Source organism: Pollachius pollachius (genome assembly GCF_949987615.1).
Source record: "Pollachius pollachius genome assembly, chromosome: 4".
Taxonomy (NCBI): Eukaryota; Metazoa; Chordata; class Actinopteri; order Gadiformes; family Gadidae; genus Pollachius; species Pollachius pollachius.
Genome location: NC_136937.1, coordinates 15,680,892 through 15,698,364, shown reverse-complemented (window position 1 = coordinate 15,698,364; position 17,473 = coordinate 15,680,892). Strand labels below are relative to the sequence as shown.

Below are 17,473 nucleotides of genomic sequence, written 5' to 3'. Positions count from 1 at the left end.
GGGCTTTCCAACGTAATGTAACAATTTTTTTTTGCTGCCGTTAGACCGGCCAGCCACACCCGCCTTTGTTGAACAGAAACCCTTAAAGGGGACATATTATGAAAACAACACTTTTCCTGGGATTTGGGGTGTTGTTTTGGGTCTCTGGTGCTTCCACACACATACAAACTTTGAAAAAAGTCTGTACATGATTTCTTGAGTGATATATACATTTATTAAAGTACCCCGGCGACAGTTACCAAACGAGTGAGTCAATTTCGGCGCCCCCTCCTACGTAGGAAGGGGGCAGACTTGAATATTACCTCCCACTACCCTTCAATCAGAGCATAGCAAAGACTTTGTGGACCAGCGGACGAGCAGCTCCGGTGGGGGGAACTCGGCGGCAGCTCAGCTCCGGGACTACAATCCCTTTCTCTGCCGGACTGCTGCCGAGCTCCCCCTGCCGGAGCTGCCGCTGAAGCTTCAGCGGCAGCTCCGGAGGAGGAGAAATGTAGGAGAAAGGGATCGTACTCCCGGAGCTGAGCTGCCGGACTGCCGCCGATCCACCTCCACCGGACTGCCGCTCGGCAGCCGTCCAGCCGCCGCCGAAGCTTCGGCGGCAATTCGGCAGCTCCGGCGGTGTACTCTGGGAGTTGAACTGCCGCCAAAGCTTTCCGACTGCTCCGGCGGGTGTACTACGGGAGTTGAACTGCCGCTGAAGCTGGCTTCTTCTGCGTAGGAGGAGCTCGGCGGCAGTCTGGCAGCTCAGCTCCCGGAGTACAATCCCTTTCTCCTCCATGTCGCAGTTCATGGACTTCAGAGAGTCAAGGCCAAAGTTTATTTTCCCCCAATTCTTCTCAACCATGGCCAAGATTTGACTACAACAAGTAAAGACTACGAGTCTTTACTTGTTGTGGAAGTACCAGAGACGTCAGACCCAGTCTTTATGATTCATAATATCATCCGAGGCGCACATAGCTTTTGACTGTGATATTAGATATATTATATAAATACCCATACATAATATTATTATTATTATATTATATTATACAGATATAGAGCTCCAGGAGTCCGCAAACGGCAACAATCCCTTCTCCTCCATGCTGTGGTTCAGTCTGACAGCTCATTGGTCAATGGGCAGCAGCTCATTTGCATGAAAGCTACAGACACCAGAAACAGCGCATTCTGAAGGGACTGAAACAGAGGGGAATAGCGGTAGGCGGGATTTTTTTTCCTAAAAGCTATTTGCAGCAATCAGTTTCAAAAACATGGTTTCTGGAACTCAAATATTATGTTTACTTGTTGGGAAAACACCATAATATGTCTCCTTTAAAAGAGAATCATCATTCAAATGGAGAACCAATGGAGAGAAAGGTACAATACATTCCATGATTAATGAAAGACAAGACAAAATTTGAAGACCTCTGGACATTCCCAAATCATATGAATAAAAGCGCCCGGAATACCCTGGGTGCAAAGCGTGCAATTCGGCGATTGTCCGGCTTTCATCAGGAATAATTTCCGGGGTGTACAATATGATCTCCAGACAAAATAATAATGTATCATCTAATGATTAGGGTTTCTTGAAGAGATTAAAAGATTAGACCAGAATCTAGGCCAATTTATAACAGAAGGAATTAATGATAAGTCTTTCTCCATATATTTTCAATTGGCATAGGTTTGGATGTTTCCTTTATCAACAAGAAATATAATTTCGAGACCAGACCTCGTGTACCAAGACAAGAATATATACAATGTATTGAATGCAGCTGCAAATAAAAGAAAAAGGACTATGTTGGTAAATTTAACTGCTGCTGAATGTCCTGAAATGAGCAAAGACTGAAATATTTTACAATATCAGAAATTATATGGATCCCTCTATCAGACCAGTAAGGAAACAAGACAGGCCGACCTCCCAGTAGTAAGTCATAGTTATGAAATAAAGGAAAATGCTGATGAATTTTTAAGATGCTCTTGGTGTGCTTGCTCACCAGGCGCAAGACTAAAATTAAATATATTATTGGCCAAAATTTAAGGTTACAGAGTTTGAGACGAATATTACAATGTACTACATCTTGCAGTCTATGTGGGAACACTAATTTATCCTCTATCGCGCGCCAGGAGACAGAAATATCACTATTCAACCAAGCGTGCAGGGGGCAAAGGGTAAAAGCCCATAAATAAAATTTGAAAATAGGGAGATTTTGGCCACCTGCACATTTTCCCCTTTGTAAAGTGGAACATTTAATTCGAGAGTGTTTGCCTTTCCAAATGAATTTTATTAACAGTGAATTCAGCCTATCCCAATATCCCACTGGAGGTGGCAGAGGAATCATAAAACTGAAGAAGTTTATCTGAGGGAGAACATTCATTTTAATTATAGAAAATCGTGACTGAATAGAGGTTGGTATTTTAATCCATCTCTCCAAATCTGATTCCAAAGCTCTAAAAATAGGATTAAAATTGTTTTTAGTTATCGTATTAACTGAGGTATGTATTTGAATCCCTTAATAACGGAACTGTTTCACAAAGGGCATCCCAGAAATCTGGAATTGAACATAGCTTCATTCAATGGAAGCAGGGCTGATTTGGACCAGTTCATTTTATATCCAGAGACACTGCCAAAGTCTTTAACAACCTGAAGAAGATACGGTACAGATTGAGGGGCATTACCAAGATAAAGCATAATGTCGTCGGAATACAACAATATGTGGTGGACTGTATTATGCACAGTTATGATAACTTGGTGCTCCGATAAACGTTTAGTCTGTGCAAGTGATTCTAAGGATAAATCTAACAAAAAAGGGGAGATAACACAACCCTGCCGACTGCCCCTTGCAAATTTGAACTGCGAGGTGCAGATTTTCCCCGTTAATACCAAAGCTGTGGGATTGGAATAAAGAACCTGAATCAGAGAAATAAAGTGTTCCCCAAAGCCCATATGTCTTAGGACCTCCCACAGATATCCAGACTCCAGCCAGTCAAAAGCCTTCTCTGCATCTAAAGACAAGACAGCCGCCGGAGTGGGAACACTCTGGGAGGCCCCTATGATATGCAGTAAACGGCGTATGTTGTCCGCAGCTAAGGGTTTTTTAATGAAACCTATTTGTTCTTGGTGCACAAGGGAGGTCATACAAGGCTCCAGACGACGGGAGAGTACCTTTGCATACAACTTATAAATCAGAATTCAACAAAACCTCATTAGGTGACACTTGATGGATCAGTGGACGGATGTGTTTTTTTTGTGTTTCTATAATATCGTATACAGAGTAATTGACCCTGAAGCATTTTGACATGTTCCGTGGACGAGGACCCTCACACAAGAGTGTCTGTGTGTGTGTGTGTGTGTGTGTGTGTGTGTGTGTGTGTGTGTGTGTGTGTGTGTGTGTGTGTGTGTGTGTGTGTGTGTGTGTGTGTGTGTGTGTGTGTGTGCGTGTGTGTGTTTGTGGGGCTATATCTGTGTGTGTGTGTCTGTCTGTGTGTTTGGTTGTAAGTCTGTGTGTGTTTTTGGTTGTGTCTCTATGTGTGTGGGATTGTGTGTGTGGGGGGGGTTGTGTTGGTGTGTGTGGGTGTCTGTGTTGATCTGTACTTGTGTGTGCTTGTGCGTGCAGCAGACATATTGCTTTTATTACTATTTGGTTAGAATGATTTCGTTTTGTTAGTAACCCTTGATGGGGGTATTGGCTCTTCAGTGAGAAATAATAATATTTCATACTCGATAGCAAACCTAACTATAACTCCCCCCGACGATCAATATCAAAATGGTATTCTTGTAAATCCAATCCTGAAGCTAAGGAGGTAGGAAGAATGTTTGGAAGGCCAGTTTCATCTTGTGATTGTAGGGGGACTCAATCTTTCCGTTTCTACGAGGGGGGTTATATTTTAAACCTCAGTTCTAATAGCCGTAAAACAATGATTCTGTTTTCTTACCGAAGGATTGAACGGCTTTGAAACGATTCCTCCCTTCTTAAACAATGCAGCGTTCTGGCTGGTGCAACACACCAGGCCTCATCTGAGTGTCTGTTCAATATTGAATATAGGTCAGTGCCTCTGTGTGCAGGCCATAGTAATGCCGGATAAAAAAAGGCTTGTAAGTAGAATGACTTTGTGGCTCAGGCCCGTGGTTCATAAAAGTAATAAGGTCTCGGTCTCCTTACTGGATTCTAGCGACTGGTGAAGGTTCTGAGCTTCCCCTTATTATATACAAATGAAGAGTTGCAGAGCGAGCTTTGTTTGGAAATACAAAACACAGGTAGCTCCTCAAATGCTGTCAGATGTTTAATATTCTTCAATATTAAATACATATTGGGAGGATGTTTCTCAGAGTGATTATTTTAAAACGGAGCCGGTTACTAATTACAATGATTGCTTCATCTAATTATTTCAATCATGTATCTTCCCACCGACCATATAATTTCTTAAAGGGGACATATTATACCACCAGGTGTGAGTGTGATTAGCCCTACAAGCCGTTTGGAAAATCTGCCCCATATGACAACACTAGGGGGCGTGTCCACCTAGATCTGTGCGGCATAGATGAGCAAGGTGGTAGACTGATCCATCCAGCACAGATCTAGATGGACATGCCCACTAGTGATGTCATATGGGGCAGATTTTCGTACTAAGGCTTGTAAGGCTAATCACACTCACACCTGGTGATTTAATATGTCCCCTTTAATGTATTCATCATCTCCAAGGCAACACGTTCATCTGTGTATCGCAAAGTTAAACATTAGCTCGCAGAAATAGGTTGTCACAATTAGTACAGATCTTAGCCTCGCCCAGATAAGCTAGCGTTGTAGTTGGTGACGTCAATAAATAAATCGCTGAGACTCAAATGAATAATCACAAATAACAAAAAAACATTTGAATTGGATCAGTGGAGCTGGATGAACGAGTGGTGGGTAGCTTACAGAGTGATTTCAGTGGAAAGATTATGTTGTTTTAATGTAGTCCCTACAACTGTTTCCATCTGAGAAAAATACATCTTAACTGTAAATATCGATCAAAACAAAGATTTGGCGCAAAACTGTGCAAATGAGATTTGTACCGTTCTCCCATGTGTTGTTTATCCTCTCTGAACACGTACGAGATGTCAGAAAACCGGGGGACGCATTCCAATTCAGATGTCTTATTGAAATGCATCAGCTCCATGTAGCATTTGACGTTGTAATCATTGCTCTTCTGTCTAAACGTACAGTGGGGGGGGATGGGGCAAAGTAGTGAGAAACGATCAGAGGAGTCAATATAGACATTTTCTTGATGTTCCGCAATGACAGTTAGATATACGACAGCTCCCACAGCATCCGTCAGAGAGGAGTGTAGAGGGGGGGGGGAGAGGGGGGGGGGGGAGAAGAAGAAGGAAATTAAAGGCCTGATGAAAGACTTGTGGCCCATCAGAAGAAGAAAACAGAAGTGACAACGCGGCCCCTGATTATTGATTTCACAGCTACATTTTTCTTTTGGGGTGCTGCGAAAGGGCAAAGCAATCTCAGATTGGTTGGCCACTGTTATATTCCCTCGGCAAATAGGCACTCCCCAACACGCATACGCACACACACACAAGGAACAGACACACACACACAGGGAGCAAACAAAAAACATGTACACAAAGAACACAATATTCACCAAACATGCACACACAAACACCAGGAACACACACAGAACGCACACGCACACACACAAATGTAAACAAACGCAAACACATACACAGGAAACACACACACGTACAGAAAGAAAACACAAAGATCACGAAACAAACACACACACCGAGAACACACACAGAAGCCACATGCACATGACAGAGACATGTAAACACACACAGCCACACAACATGCATACACACACGCTCATTCTATCCCTCTTACACTCACACACACACACACACAATGTCGCACAGACATTTCTACACTAAACTGCACAAACACACGCAGACACACACACACACACGCCTCGAGAATGATGTTGACTTTTTAATCCTCAAACACACAGCCATAAATCAACAGGCCCCTCCCCCTGGAGCCCAAAGTCAGTCTCCTCAATGAAAGGCTCAGGCCAACAACGCACTAATAGTAATTCACTGGGCCAGTCAGGCAAGCGGAGCAGCGGCCCGCGGAGCGTTCCTCAGTTTGTAATTCCTAATTACATTCACTCACTAGAGCCGCTACTGAATTAGTAAGGGAAGGAGATCTGACCCGCGCCCAGCCCTCCTAACGCCCACGGTTCGGTTACGTCAGACAGATTACCGCCGGCTTCTGTCTGGCCTCTAAAAGACAAAATGTAAATTTAACATTTACATTTTGAAGGAATTTATCCCCACAATGTTTGACTTGTTCAGAAATGTGTTTTACTTTGCACTTAGTCTCACAAATCAGAATTTAGGTTCTCGCCTAGTCTGAGGAAGACAAGCTGAAAGCCGACTAAACGGGGCGTTTCACTTCCTTCGCTTTCTATTTTCTTTTTCGGCTGTTCATGTGACTGGAGGCCGGGATCTGTGAGCGTGTAATTTGGTGAACACAAGCCCAGACAGCAGTATTAAACTGTTGTAAACACTGTGTGAACGGGCACTGTGTGAAATACAGATTTTCAATCCCCTTCTGAAAGCTTCATCCACTCACGGGATTGAGGTTTCCTCTGGACGAGGAGACAAGGCCTACTCCTCCTCCCCTCCCCCCCTCCCCGGGAGGTTATTGGTTCCGGCCCGGGGTGGTCTATACTTCCACAATAACAAAAAAATCACATTTCTGACTGACTTCCATCCTTTCAAAGGTGCTGTAGGGAAGATTTAAAAGCTATTATTTGTGCGTAATTTCTAAGTAATGCCATAGCCATCCGTCAGCTATTAGAGAGTGAAATGTGCTCTGAGGATATCGCTCCTGGTTGACTGCTCCTCCCTCTGTATGTGACAACTCTGACTAAAGTCCAAGCCTGGTTCTTTTCTAACCAATCAGGGCATCTCTTCCCTACTTGGTTAGGGGAATCCATCTTACCTGTCACAGAGTATCAAGCTCCACCACAGTTTGCCATGGAACGCAAGACTTGTCAATGGCGGAGAGGGATGGGGCGGAGAGGGATGGGGCAGAGAGGGACGGGGCGTTTATTTAGGTCGTTGGTTTCCAAAATCTTGCTCTCTTCTGCTCTCTGTTGCTTTTAAAACTCTAAAGTCTGTAGCTTTAATAGCATTTTATCTCCTCCCCCGTCTCCGCTGTCTGCAGGTATCCTGGCTGAAGAACGACGAACCGCTGAACACGGAGGATAAGAGAGCCGACCACAACCTCATCATCTCCGAGGCCCGCCTGTCCGACTCGGGCAACTACACCTGCCTGGCGAGCAACATCGTTGCCAAGCGGCGCAGGGCCAACGCCGCCGTGGTCGTTTACGGTGAGCTAGGTTAGCAGGATAGTCAATGTTTGCTTCACGCTTAGAAATCTGACCAACATGCCTCTTGCGAATTTAGACCCTACGTCATATCCTGCCCCTTGCAAACCCATCCCCCTAAACCCCCCGTTGATTCTACTGATGTCTAAACGACATTGATGTCGAAATATAAAGCATTAAGTGTGAATAACCCTCAGGGTAGAATCTCCTGATATACAAATGCGGCAAAAATGTGTGAAAACGGCTTATAAATAGAAAATTATTATGCTTGCTTCATAACGTAAGGAGGACTTTATTATGGTTGCTTCTTTACGTAATATGTGAACCAAAATGTAAACATTTTATGAAATTATGCGATCAGAAATTTGTTACATTTACATTTACATTTAGGGCATTTAGCAGACGCTTTTATCCAAAGCGACTTACAATAAGTGCATTTGTTACAATAAGTACATTTGTCATAAGAAGTGAAACAATATATCGCTGTCGGTACAGTAAAGATGTTCATAGAACCAAGTGCAAGTATTACAATCGCTAGGCTAACCCATTCCCCGTGTAAAGCAATGATAGCAGCTACTGTAGATGCTACACAATTAAGTACCTTGAATAAGGGCAATGTACAAGTGCCAGGACGTACAACATTCAATGGTGGCTGTGCATTGGTTTCTATGCAGAGTCGAGGTGAACTCTGAACAGGTGAGTTTTGAGTCTTTTGCGGAAGCTGGTGAGCGACTCTGCGATCCTGACATCGGTAGGGAGCTCGTTCCACCACTGAGGTCCCAAAACAGAGAAAAGTTGTGACTTCGCTGATCGACCTTTGCTTGCTCTTAGCGATGGCGGTACCAGACGTCCAGCTGAGGTAGTTGAGCGGAGGGAGCGAGCTGGGGTGTGTGGTTTTACTAATGCTTGGAGGGAGGCAGGGGCAGTTCCATCGACTGCCTTGTATGCCAGTACCATGCCAGTTGTTACATTATCAGCTGGGGTTTTTCACATTATTGCTATTGGTTTAATTACAACTAGAGGTTGAGAAACTCACCTCAAAAGTTGGAAAATCTAGTCTCTATTAAATGTGATGAAAATAATTCTCTATTAAATTGAATTATTTTCATCATATTATAACTTTAACCCATTTGCTTTTGTGTTGTTGTGTTCCTAGTGAACGGTGGCTGGTCTCTGTGGACCGACTGGTCGCTGTGTAACGTGGGCGGGGCTTGAAGAAGCGCTCGCGCACCTGCACCAACCCGGCGCCGCTCAACGGGGGGGCCTTCTGCGAGGGCATGTCGGTGCAGAAGAGCACCTGCAACACACTCTGTCCAGGTGAGCTCCACCACAAGGGCAGTCTTATGAAGCACATTAAAGAAGTTTTGTGTGGTAAAAGGTGCATAACACTACAAGGTGCTGTAGGTCAAATATACAAGCTAATGTTTGAGTGTAGTGCTTGAGTGTAATGTTTTACACTCATCGCCATCCGTCAGCTATTAGTGAGCAAAAAGCAGTGTGAGAATATCCGTTCGGAGTTGATTGCACTTGACTCCCGGCTCATTTCTGGCCAATGAGTGCATATCTTCCCTGATTGGTTTGTGGGAGCCATCTTGCCTGTCAATCACAGATTCATGAAATGCTTCACTTCCCACTGGTGGAGAAATAAGGGATGTTGGTTGTTTGGGGGATGTGTTCTCTTCTGTACATCTCTCAATTCATACCTAAAGCAGCTTCAATAGGAACTATCAAATGAATACTTATTAGACGGCAAAACACTTTAAATTAGACACGTGTCGACATATCTAAAATCGTCAAGACCTTAGTGCCATTGCCAAAGAAAAACTGGGGAACCGAACAATACAGTGGAAATTGAATCACAGAACTGCTTTTCCATACACAAGACATTTCTCCCCACCTGGGAAGAAACGCTGAGTCAGCAGAGCGGTTGTTCATTGGTAGGAGTGAGGTAAGACTCCACCTGACCCATCTCTCCTGCACCCCATCGCTAGGTGCCCCCCACCCTATTGGACATGTAGTCATGTGACCATGGACAAGGTCTCAGTCGGCTCTCGGACGAATGGGAGGAGCATGAGGAGGAGGACAAGGATTCATAAGATGGAGGGGATGGAGAGAAAGATAAAGAGAACGAGAGAGAGAGAGAGAGAGAGAGAGAGAGAGAGAGAGAGAGAGAGAGAGTGCTTAAAGTTGTGAAAGTGCTGAGGAGGTGAGCCAGATATCTCATCCTCATCTACACTTTCCAAGTGTGTGTTTCCAGACTGATAGCCCTAACTTTGTGTTATCCGCCGGCTGGAAGATTGTTTATAAAAGTAGCCTCTTTCTCTCCGTCTCCCACTGTTCTTTTCTTATGCACAAGCCTTCCCTCAAACCAACAGACCCCCCCGCTCTCTCTATCTTTCAGAGGGATTCTGTTTCCACTCCTGAATGTTTTTATATTTTCTTCTTTCTTTCTTTCTTTAGTTCCTTTGTTCCTTTGTTTGTTTGTTTGTTTGTTTGTGCTTTTCGCACAACAGAAAAATTAGCATTAGATTAACAAGTAGAAAGAGGGCTGGATCTTTATGTAGACGTCAAGGTGGAGAGGAGGCTTGATGAAACATGACACAATGAAAGTGACTTTGTGTTCAAAGTCAGGAGGATGGTGTAACATTGTACACAACCCTGCTCCTGGGAGAGGGAGAGGGGAAGAAACAGCATCTTCTGCCTTTTTTTGGGGGGGTCGGGGGGTTGAAAGAAAAGCTGGCCTGTCAGACTACAGTACCACAGGAAGCTGTACAAAGAGAGGTTGTAGCTTCTAATTTAGGCTTGGTCCTTTTGTAAGCAAGCTGTGCATGTTTGTGCTCTGTCAGAGGTTTGGAAAGGATCTATTCACTCTCATTCCCTGTCTCTCACTCCTTCTCTCTCTCTCTCTCTCTCTCCCTTTCTCTCTTGCTCTTTCTTTCTCTCATGTTGGCTCACTTGAGCGCTCACTCTCTCTCAAGTTGGCCCTTTGTCGTTTGCCCTTTCCATCTCTTCCCCTTCTCTTCCCTTTTCATCACTTTCTCTGGACTTCCCAAAATGTCCCTCTCCCTCCTTCTCTCCCCATAGGAAATAGTCGTTGTGTGTGAAACGTTCCCAGTCTTGTTCAAAGTCACACAGCCATGGCAAATCCCTTCACTTTGGGAGCAGCTCATCCCTACTAGGGTTATGTTCAAGCAGATGGACACCACTCTATCAGGATGTCGGACATTTTATGGCCCCTTCATTCATTTTGAAAACTGAAGAAACGTTATCTAGTAAATTATTGTAAATGTATACTTCATCTGTATATAACATCAGTATATATATATAATATAGATGTGTGCAATTATGTGCATGTGCACATTATTGAGTAGGTTTATAAGGGACTAATCTTGTCTCACAAATTAGTCTTTCACAATGGTTTGTAATGCAATGCATTACATATATATTCATATCAACATATTAATATTATGTCATATTCTCACTAAGATATATTTTAGATATGGAGGCGATATATAAGGGTAACATGAATTCATCCATAATTCAATAAAGTTGATACAGTTTAATTAATCGAGTCAATCAATGAATATATGAGTATATGAATATGTTAGTAATAGTGGTGGTCATGGTAATATTTTGATTTTGAAGTTTCAAACGCCCGTGGTTTCCATGGATATCTGTTGGCTTATATTCCGTGACTCACAATTCTTCCAACTCTTGCTTTGGCCCCAAATAGCGAAATCCTCAGCCCATCAGATCAGAGAAATTGGCAAAAACCAAAAGATTCCTCTCCATAAATGGATTTCAACCAAACAAAATACTCCAACGTCTTCTTCTTCTTCTTCTTCTTCTTCTTCTTCTTCTTCTTCTTCTTCTTCTTCTTCTTACACCTCCTTGTCCGTGATCAGTCTGTTTTGACAATGTTACGATACCATTTCTTTCTTCCCAAGACCTGATTTGTTTTTTTTTTGTTTTTTTTGGGCGGAGGATATATATATCAGCTGTATACTACTAACCCAGTATGGATGTTTAATGACTGCTATCATTTTGATATTGCCTGGCTCAGGTTAAACCCACTGTAAAACACAAACAAATACATACAGCATCTAGCATGAAACTACTAATAACTCTTGTTTTTATTGAAGGGTTCTCCTATGTGACAGGAATGTATATTCGGTTCACTAACTGTAAACAAAAAATACTAATTTTAACATCTGCTAAATGACAAAAATGTAATGTAAATATATGTATGTAAGTTATTTTTCAGTCAAACTAGTTAATTTACATTTCTAATTTCAAATTATAATAATTAATTTCCAATTGTTAGCATCGTTTAGCGAGAGCGCCTGTTTTTTTTCTATTACTGGAAGGCACGTAGGTCGGAGATCACGCGTTTGCCACTCCCGACTTCCAAACTCCAACCATTAACGAACGCAGCATAACACTGCGCGTGTTTGTGATGTTCTTTGCCTGTCTAGTAAATTAGCTATGTGATGGTATCGGATCGGCACATATCGCAGCTTACTCACCGATATCCAATGCTAGGCAGTATCGGAGGAGTTTTTCCTGGAACAACTTTATACCTCACCACACACACAGGACAAACGACTCTTCTCCCTGCAGTTTGCCACCACTGGTCAGGCGTCAGGGTTCATTGTGGCCCCACCCTAATTTCCGCTAGAGACAGAACACAGACCGGCCCAACCACTGGAGCCTCGCTCCCCCACAAACTCCTCTCATTAGTAATCATCTCCAAACAGTTCCCTCTCACCACTGCCAAAATTACATAAAAAAGAACCTTCTCTATTCACTCTCGGAAAATCCGCTCTATTCTCTGTGTGTCTGTCTCTCTCTGTCTCTGTCTCTGTCTCTGTCTCTGTCTCTGTCTGTCCCTGTCTCTCTCTGTCTCTGTTTCTCTCTCTCTCTGTCTCTCTCTCTGTCTGTCTCTGTCTCTCTGTCTCTGTCTCTGTCTCTGTCTCTGTCTGTCCCTGTCTCTCTCTGTCTCTGTTTCTCTCTCTCTCTGTCTCTCTCTCTGTCTGTCTCTGTCTCTCTCCCTTGCTCTCCATCCATCTCATGATCAGTGATCTGCCTGGAGAAATTCAGAGATGCGGTTTTCAAGATTCAAATGAGCTGCTGTCACATGACGAAATGGCTAGTAAATGCCCGTAAAAAAATGTAATAGAGAAGGTTGATTTACTGCACGCATGTACAAGCAGTTTGTTGGTTTGTGAATAATTTTGTATGTTGAATAACTCCTGGGAAGGTTCATACAAGCCAAATGCCTTATAGTCAATTACATTAAGTTGCTGGTTGGCTATTGAATGAATTATACATTTCTATTTCTAATTATAGCTACTGGTTTTATTGCCGTTCTTTAAAGAGTGTAATAGTCCTTAATTACAAATAAAAGAATTGTGGATTGGATCGTAGAGCATGTAAGTAGAGATTAGGTTGTGAACCCCCGTTTTACACACAGATGGTTTACCCTTAGGAAGGCTTTACCTTGACTTGATTAACTAGGTAGATTTAATAAGATAACGCGATTCAAGCACAAACTCTTTTTTTTGTGTTGCTGGCTTGAAATGAAGAGAAATATTACATAAACAAACCATTAGACTGCCAGAAAATGATTAAAATATGAACTTTTTATGTGCAATAGATAAACAGAAAGTACTCCTTGAAGCCTCCGCCAACCCAAACGCACACAAAGGTTGGCTCAATACTTATACTCTGAATGTATGTACGTGTATATATGCATGAACATTTGTTTGTATGTTAATTTGTTTGTGTGAGTATGTATGTATGTATGTATGTATGTATGTATGTATGTATGTATGTATGTATGTATGTATGTATGTAATGAAGCGATGAAGGAGACACAAGTGGCAGTAACACTGATATGCAGCCGCTACACAGACCATTTGAATCCCGTTCTAACACCCATCGGTGGAGTGAGGCCCTCTGCTTGTCTTTACATGCAGCAGACCGCTGATGAGTCACCTTGTTCAACACTTGCCATGTATTTGCGCTTGTATGTATGTATGTATGTTTGTATATGTATGTATGTACGTACTTATGTATGTATGTATGTATGTATGTATGTATGTATGTATGTATGTATGTATGTATGTATGAATTAACTTGTATGTGTGTATGTACATACGTGTATCTATGTATGTATGTGTATTTATGTATGCATTTATCTATCTATCTATCTATCTATCTATCTATCTATCTATCTATCTATCTATCTATCTATCTATCTATCTATCTACATTTGTATTTATGCATGTTTGTACTTGCGTACGTACTCACGTACATACATTCATTCGTGTATCTATATATGTATGTACCTCCTCAGTGTGTGTATGGACATCTCCCCTCTCACGTCTTCCTGTGTGTTGCAGTGGACGGTGGCTGGGGCCCGTGGAGCCTGTGGACGGCGTGCGGCGTGGACTGCGGGCGCCAGCGGAGCCGGGACTGCGCCGAGCCCGAGCACGGGGGCCGCGGCACGGGGGCCGGCCCTGCGACGGCCCCGGGCTGGGGGCCGACAACTGCACCGGGGGCCTCTGCATACAGAGTGAGTGGGGCCGGACGTCTGTGAGGCTCTGGGGCCAGAGCGCTGGGCCTCTAGGGGCCGTTGGGGCCAAACGTCTTCAGGACGGAGACGCTATCTTACCCTCCTTTATGGACTCAGTCGTCCTCCAGGAGGGAGCAGGGGGAGCCTCTGGCTTTGTGGCCGTAGATTACACTTTGTAGGCAATCAGCACTATGCTGGGCTTTATAGACACACACGCGCACAGGGAAGAGTGTACAAGAGTGTGTTCATATAAACACACAGAGACACTCATGTACACACTAACGCATGCGTACACTCGTATAAATACACACACAGACACTCGTATAAACACACACATGCAAATGCTCAAATAAATACACACACACAAACACACACACACACACACACAAACATATAAATACACACTCACATACACACAAACAAACACACCCACATAAATAACCACACATACACGTAAATACTCACACAAACTCAAATAAATGTCCACACACACGTGCAAAAGCTTGGAGGTGAGACTAAACCAGACATTTGTTGTGTCCTTGTCATTGCAGATGGAAAGCTGCTTCATGACATCAAGCCACAAGGTAGGTTCTCCAGGGTTACGGTTCTCCAGGGCTAGAGTTCTCCAGGGTTAGGTTTCTCCAGGGTGAGGGTTCTCCATGGTAGGATCAGGGCACATACCAACATCCTCATATCCACTGAGTGTAAAGCTGTACAGCAACTTATACAATTACGCAAAACATGACCAAATGGGTCAACGTGATCGCTCATATATAAAGCTAGATAAAAATACCCTGTGGTCATATATTCCTAGCATTGGTCAGCCCCTGGCATTGCTGATGTTATTGAGCCACTCAGGACCATTATAAGGCAATACAGAAGTGAGTGAATAGAAGTACTGCTGAGACCCCAACCGGCCTCTGCTGTCGGCGGGTGTATGTATGTACGGTACATGGAAACCTTCCCCTGACGCCGAGGGGAGCGCTGACGGAGACACGACTGTCAGTAGCACTGATATGCAGCCGGAATACGGACCATTTCAATCCCGTTCTAACGTCCGCCGGTGGAGTGAGGCCCTCTGCTTGTCTTGACGTGGAGCTGGCCTCTTCACATTGTTTCAGCGCTTTCCATAAAACATGCAGCGATTATTCATATCGGTTTCAAATCGCCTCCATTTGAACCACTCGTAATCCTATTATGAGTTTCATCAAGCTACAATGTTTAATTTGAATGCTGTATAAAAGCTATGTTTCTCATTATCCGGCAGTTCATCCTAGCCCATTTCTGGCCCTTAAAATGGTCTGCTTGTTTTCTTGAAGTCAAATAATGTCAAAGTATATCCATCTTTAATGCGTGATGGTAATTCCTACTTCTGATGCATTATGATCATCATTATGCTTCATGGTGCATAATGATATGTATGTGAAAATGCTAAACTATGCAGAGAAACATAACGCATAATTGAAACAGGGCTTCAGGGAAAGTATCCGATGATGAATTATTTCAAGGGATATAATTTAGAAAAGAAAGTTGAGATTAGTTTTATGTAAATAGTATACGGGACCCGCAGGTCATCGTGATGGTGATCACGGCCAAGTTCCAAGTTCACAGGCCGCCGGCTTCTAAACTCGGCCATCCAAAAGTCACATGATCTTTCAAAGTCAGGTCAGGTTTTTTTTCATAATCACAATTAAAGCCACAAAGGGCTCCACACACGTCCGTATCCAAACAAGATGAGACAACTTTCTTCTCGACACCCTACCCCCTGACCTGCCTGATAGCTTTGGGCATCGACCATCGAGCCAGGAGGACACCCTAAGAGGGGTCACAGTGGGGGTCCATCTTCTAGTCGGCTAGAGAGGAATAGGTGACATTGAACCAGATGCAGCCACATCTGTTGAAACTTCCCCAGCCCTCAATTAACCAGTTACTGTAGCTGTTAACACCAACACTGCATACTGGGTCTGAATTCTCCTCCGGTAATGCCTCTGGCTACTTATCAGGCTTCCCCAGAAAATAACACCTTTTTTCTTTTGTACAACGGAGCTCATTATTTTCTTGAAGAACTGAAGCTGGAAATCATTTCTCAGCTCTTTTTCTTGGTGGCGGGACTTGTCTCATGCTGCTGCGTGCCGTTTGGACCGGCTACAGGGTAATCGCCGGTGATGAGCTAATTAATGAATAGCTTCTGTCAGATGGTCCCTGTGGACGGCTCCATGGCACCACACATCAGACCCAAACGCCGTTTGTGAAATGACCTTCAGGTGTTGGGTTGATTAGAAGTGCTTTCCCTGTGTGGATCCTCATTAGCACTAGCTTCTCACACTCCTCTCTCGCTCTTGCTCTCTCTCCAGCACACTACCACGATTCCACACCGAGAATCTTCACGATGCACTTTCAAACCAGCAGGAATAATGTTGTCCAATACCCACTGAAGCTACCACACAGTTCCCTGTCCTCATTTTCAGTTGTTGGTTTATTTTCGAACAGAATAATAGTTATTTGTAGCATGATTAAAGGAAAGGGTACTAGCAATCAGAGGCATTCTTATCTATAAAATCCCCCAAATAAACTTCTTTAAGTCTGGATCGTTATATTTTAATTCTTTATTCTCGTTTTTCTGCCCGTTTTTCTTGCTCTCTCTCCCTCTTTCTCCCTTTCTCCCTCCCTCTCCCTCCGTCCCTTCCTACCTCCCTCCCTCCCTCCCCCATCCTTCCACTATCTCCCTCCCTCCCTCCCTCTCTCTATCTTACTCCCTCTCCCCCCCCCTCCCCCGGTAGAGGTGGAGAGCAGCAGTGACATGGTGCTGTACTCTGGGCTGGGTGCGGGGGTCCTGACGGTGGTGGTCCTGATCGTGGTGGTCACTCTGTACCGGAGGAGCCACAGCGAGTACGGCGTGGACGTCATCGACTCCTCCGCCCTCAGCGGCGGCTTCCAGTCCTTCACCTTCAAGACGTCCCGCCAAGGTCAGCTCACACACACACACACACACACACACACAGGCACACACACACGCATGCACGCACACACACACACACACACACACACACACACACACACACACACACACACACACACACACACACACACATAAATGCATGGGTAACACTTTACAATAAGGGTTCATTAATGAATCCTTAAGTAACATTAGTTAATGCAGTAATAAGCATTACTATATAGCATTAGCATGGGTTTACCCTAACCCAAATAATGTACCTTAGTTAACATGGAAATTATTAATGATACTATAAGTTCACTGTTAATTAACAGTTTGTTAATACTTATTACTACAATAACTAATTGAACTAGTTAAATATTTAGTAATTTACAAGACACGCACACACTAAGTTTAATGGAAATTTGTTATGCCAACCCTGACCCCGTTATATCGTCCAATCAGGAAGTCACAGGGTAACGACCAACAGGCTGCTTTCAGCCGGCCTCTCCACCTTATTAAAGTATAAAACTCTGGCCCCCCACCTGCTTCCTCAGTCCTCGTTAGGAGACGAAGAAGGACACGTTGATGATCTGGTGTCTCAC

The 17,473-nt window shown here is 43.7% G+C and overlaps 1 pseudogene across 1 annotated transcript in view; it reads left to right on the top strand.

The window, feature by feature from the left end:
- The window catches only part of LOC307075202 (netrin receptor UNC5D-like), an 83,557-nt pseudogene that overhangs the window by 38,391 nt on the left and 27,693 nt on the right, over positions 1–17,473 (top strand). The window contains exons 5-9 of the transcript in view: positions 7,194–7,359; positions 8,513–8,673; positions 13,761–13,933; positions 14,485–14,517; positions 16,714–16,899. The product of the transcript in view is annotated as a netrin receptor UNC5D-like (transcript). The remainder of the gene's footprint in view (positions 1–7,193; positions 7,360–8,512; positions 8,674–13,760; positions 13,934–14,484; positions 14,518–16,713; positions 16,900–17,473) is intronic.